Below are 5416 nucleotides of genomic sequence, written 5' to 3'. Positions count from 1 at the left end.
CTTAGTTAAAGGTAAGGCAAGTTATGAAAATCCATTAATGAATCTCCAATAATAATCCTATGAAACTTCTGATCTCTGTCAGTGAAGTTGGTCGCTCCCATTTCATCACTGCTTCTACCTTAGAAGGATCCACAGCTATTCCTTGCTTGCTCACTACGTGACCGAGAAACTTCACCTCACTCTTCCAGAACTCGCACTTAGATAACTTAGCATATAACTTCCTGTCTTCCAAAATTTACAGCACAGTTCGCAAGTGATTAGCATGCTCGTCTTCAGTCTTAGAATAAACAAGAATATCATCAATGAAGACAATAACAAACTTGTCCAGGTACGGTCGAAAAATCCTGTTCATATAATCCATGAATACTGCCGGAGCATTGGTTAACCCGAAAGACATCACCGTATACTCATAATGACCATAACGCATCCTAAAGGCAGATTTTGGAATATCTTCATTTCTAACCCTTATTTGATGATACCCAGATCGCAGATCAATCTTAGAAAACACACCGGCACCCTGTAACTGATCCATTAGGTCGTCGATTTTAGGTAGCGGATATTTATTCTTCACATTAATCTTATTCAATTGCCGATAATCGACACACAAGCGCATACTTCCGTCCTTCTTCTTTACCAGTAACACTGGTGCTCCCCATGGAGAAACACTTGGTCGAATGAAGTGCTTACCCAACAGATCTTCTAGCTAAGCCTTCAGTTCAACCATTTCTAAAAGTGACATCCTGTAAGGAGTAATTGAAATCAGACTGGCTCCAGGCACCAACTCAATCGCGAATTCAACCATTCGGTTAGGTGAAAATTCATTAATATCATTCGAAAACACGTCCAAAAATTTACATACAACCGGAATCTGCTCTAAACTCTGATCATCACCTAATACTCCCACAGTTAATAACATAATACCCTGACATTCAGTTTCAGAACAATTTACTATCATAGAGTTCAAATAGTAACTATTCACCACAATCGGCACTTCCAACCCTTCTGGCATAAACTGTACTGACTTCTTAGAACAATCAAGCAAAACATGATTCTTAGATAACCAATCCAATCCTAAGATGAGATCAAGACCATTCATCGGCAAACAAATCAAATCATGCACAAATTCACGTTGTTGTACTCGAAATGGAACTTGTGGACATCCTAACCTAGTCACCATAGCTCCATGAGTAGCATTCTGCACTTTCAAATCATAACCTAAAACCACCATCCTCAATCCTAATTCATTGGCCTTTTCAAATACAATAAATGAATGAGTTGCTCCTGAATCAAATAAAGCATTTAAGATTTTACCAGCCATTTCACAGTTACCTCTAATCAGTGTCTCAGATCCCTCAGCACTTGCTGCAGAAGTGGTGTACACTCTCCTCGGCTGCTGTACCCTACCAGTCTCATACTTCTTCTTCTCCGTACAATTATTGGCCAAGTGTCCGGACTGTCCACAGAAATAACATACCCCAAGTCCTGATTTGCACGGAACTCCAGGATAATACTTTTCGCACCTCTGACAGTTCAAATCCTACTGTGGCTGCTTTCCAAACCTTCTTCCTCGATTAACATTAGCATTCGGCTTTCTATAATTGCCTTGACCTTGATTCTGCTATGGGACAAAGCCTCCACGCTTGAAATTCCTACCTCTTGGAGCAAAGTTCCTTCCTAAAGTCCTCTAAAAAGGCACCCTCAAACTTCCTTTCTCTGCTGCTGCCTTCCTCACACATTCCTCAACCACCCTACTCTTATTCACCAATTCAGAAAACACTCTAATCTCCATTGGGGTAACAAAGCTCAGAATATCGCTCCGAAGACCTCCCTCATATTTAATACATTTTCACTCAGCAAAATCTTCAGGCGCACCTTGACAGATACGAGAAAAGCGACATAACTTCTCAAACCTGCTAGTATACTCAGTAACAGTCATTTGGCCCTGCTTTAATTGCATCAATTCAAGCTCCTTGGCATTTATGACTGAATTAGGAAAGTATTTCTTATAGAACTCTATTCAGAAAACCTCTCAAGGAATTGCAGCACCATCTGGTTGCAGGATACGTCGTGTTCCCTGCCACCAATATTGAGCTTCACCTTGCAGCTGATAAGTTCTAAACTCAACCCATTGTTCTTTAGGAACCGGTTGAGCCTGCAGTGCCTGTTCTATTTCCTGAATCCAATTGTCTGCATCAGTGGGGTTCCCCTGAAGGTCAGAGGGTGAACTTTCAGAAATGTCGCAAGTGTCATAGGACTTCTTCGTCATTATTATTCCCGTGATTACCCTGGTTTATCTAATTACCCAGTGCCTCGACTGTCGCATGAATAGCTGCAGCCATATTTCTTAGAGCAGTCATAAAGTCTACTGGATCATTCCCTGCCAGGCCAGGAGTAAAGGTGCCTATCCTACCTCTACCTCGCCTACAATCGCATTTGCGAGTCAACATCTGGTCCCTATACAAACCAAACGAGGGATATTAAGTTGATCAGTCTCAATATCACAGGTCTAATGCTTTAAGTTCCAAATGCATGCACACAAATGTTTATGCCATATATATTAGTCAGATATCCTAATAGCACATGGACACATATACAGAGAATGCACAGAAGCATAATCAGTTCGTCTTTCAGGCTCTATAAGAATGAACTGCTCTGATACCAAAATGTAACACTCTACCACACTGAGCTTTACGCTTAAGCCATAAAACAGAGGTGGTGTGGTATTACGACCTCTAAAATAAAATGTTTACATATAATAGAAGAAAAATTATAATATACTAGGAACCTTAAAGAATAGATGAAATAAAAATCGCGAAAATAAAAGTGCAATGCTCAATTAACGAGTTAACTTGCATGCTAAGAAAACTATAACTATTAAGCATAAGATAACAAAAGTAGGAGTAAAGGGCCAAAAGTACAAAATAACAAGCTCCTAACTCAGCCCACGAAGTCAAGACTAGCCAGAGAATATATACAGATATATATACATATCCAAAATCCAAATTTACATAAACAAAATACTGTCTCTCCATAAACCTCTAAGAGGATCGAAAGGAACAAGTTGTTCAAAGAGAAAACTAAGTACATATATATACATAACTATATAAATCCAAAGAGTAACTCGATAATCACTTCGCTTCAGAAGCTCAGACGAATAAGGAGGTACCTCTCGACCTACATCTGAAAAATAACAGCATAGTATGGGGTGAGAACCAGAGGTTTTCAGCATGGTAAAGATGTCACACATATAAGATATAAGGTCCTAGAAATGCCAGAGGCAATCGTAGAACACCGACACTCATATCATAAAGCTTAAAGTATAAACAGAAGCCATAAAAGGTGGTTCTCTAAGAGTAGCTAAGCCTATCTTAACCTAGTCTTGAATCTAAGTCCCATTGCCTTTCCTCCATACCTTTATCTCCGATAACATGTCACAGACAAATGAGCAGATAAAGACAAATACAAGAAGGTTACAAATACTGCAAATAGCAAATATATATTTAACATAACAAATACACTTAGGCACACCCAGTTAATGCACAAACAAGTAATTCAAGTAATATGTACATGATGCATACCTATCCTATGGCTAACGAATCTCATCTGTCGATTATTAAGCCAACTTGACAAGTCCGATTAGCTAAAACTTGGATATTTAATTAGTTATTCTAAAATTAATTTAATATTAATTAATTTTTATTAAATTTACCTTACCCGTATGATTACGGGACACTTCGTTAGTTATTAGACAAAAGAAAGAAAGAAAAAAAGAAGTATGTCATACGAAACGAATGATTTGGACAAAAGGTTGATTTTATGGCAAATGGAGGCACATCAACGAACTCAACAACCCCTTGAAAATGGAAAGTCATCATTGTGTTTATAGATCATGACTTTTTCTTAATTCTTCTTCTTTTCTTTTTCTTTTTTATATTTTTATTTTTTATTTTAAATGAGATATTTAGAATATATTCAACCAATCACGTACCAAACGCTTTAGATTTAATCCAGGTCCAAATTTTTCAAACATATATTATTCTTCCAATATATATATATAAATATAGGTGAGCTTAATATATATTGATATGAGAATAATTTCGATATTCTTATTATTCTAAAGGTTATTTGAAAGTCTGAAATTGGAGTGTTTTTGCCTTGGACATGAGGTTCAAACTCCTTTTAAGATAGCATTTGACTTGTACTAGTATCAAGATGTCACCGTCCGAGTTTCTCGCTAGGAGATGGAGGTGGTGCTTATAAGAAATTTCAATACTTAAGTTAACAAGAACTTTAAGAAAATTTTTTTAGTAGATTGAATTTTGAATATACCTGAAGTTGTTCGTGTATTTATAGTATAAGAGATAACTACCTTTTAGAGTAGTTCCACTTTGGATGGTGGATGGCCTTTAGATCTCCCTTCTAGATGGATAGGAGATACCATAGGAGTTAGTTACTTAATAAAAAGAAAAGTATGGTTGAGTAGTTGTTGTTGCGCCCAACCTCTATGAGGTCAGATAAGAGTAAATGAGGCCACCTTTACATGGTGAGCTTTTATTCATTTTGGGTCTGGCTATATTTCTAGGACAGGGTATGAATAATGCCCCTATTTGAGTCCGAACTAGACTCGGATTCAAGCATTTGTAGATCCGATTTGCTTCTATAGAGTAAGATATCAGGTCGGGCATACTGCCTTTCCTGGAAGTTAGGTTAGGTGCTCGACGTGATTTAGAATTGTGAGGCGTTACTTATTTTCGTAACTCTACAACATTGTTCAACAGTTATCTTGGTAACCGTGCCCCATTAATAAAGGAGTGTGAATTTACTTTTTTGTCCCCAGTATCTTATAAATACAAAAACTCTTTCTCTTTCTTCTTTCTCGTTTTTCCTTCTAAATTGCTTCATCTTTATTTCGTCTCATAATTTTTCTGTAAACCCTTGTTCTCCTTTCAAGATTTTTTTATCTTGAATTCTTGTTTGGATACTCATATATTAGAAGTTTTGGATCGTCCGTGTTCTTGCTGTTATTATGTATCGACTCCAATTCTTATTTCCACCAGGTTGGTTCCTTTGATTTTTTGAACTTTTTTACGGTCTGGATGATGCACTTCTGCTTGTTTTTTTATTTTCTTTGTCGATAATTATTTGTATGCTTGAAAAATTAATTGTGAAAGTTGCTTCTTTCTTTGTTGTTGCCGTGATTATTAGTGTGAATTTGAGTGCGAAATTTTTATTCTATGCTGTCCAAAATGGTTTTTCTTATTGAAGATGGTGCCATTTTTCCAAATAAAAATGTAGTGTATTTGTTGTATGTACGAAGGGTTGCAAGAACTGTAACGTTCTTGGTTGATGACGACCTGACTTTTTTTTGACTGTATGCATGCTTATGTTGGTATCATTGTCCTACCGACTTGTAGTG

The sequence above is a fragment of the Arachis hypogaea genome, chromosome 2 (assembly GCF_003086295.3).
Source record: "Arachis hypogaea cultivar Tifrunner chromosome 2, arahy.Tifrunner.gnm2.J5K5, whole genome shotgun sequence".
In the NCBI taxonomy this organism is placed as follows: Eukaryota; Viridiplantae; Streptophyta; class Magnoliopsida; order Fabales; family Fabaceae; genus Arachis; species Arachis hypogaea.
This window is presented reverse-complemented; position numbering follows the sequence as displayed.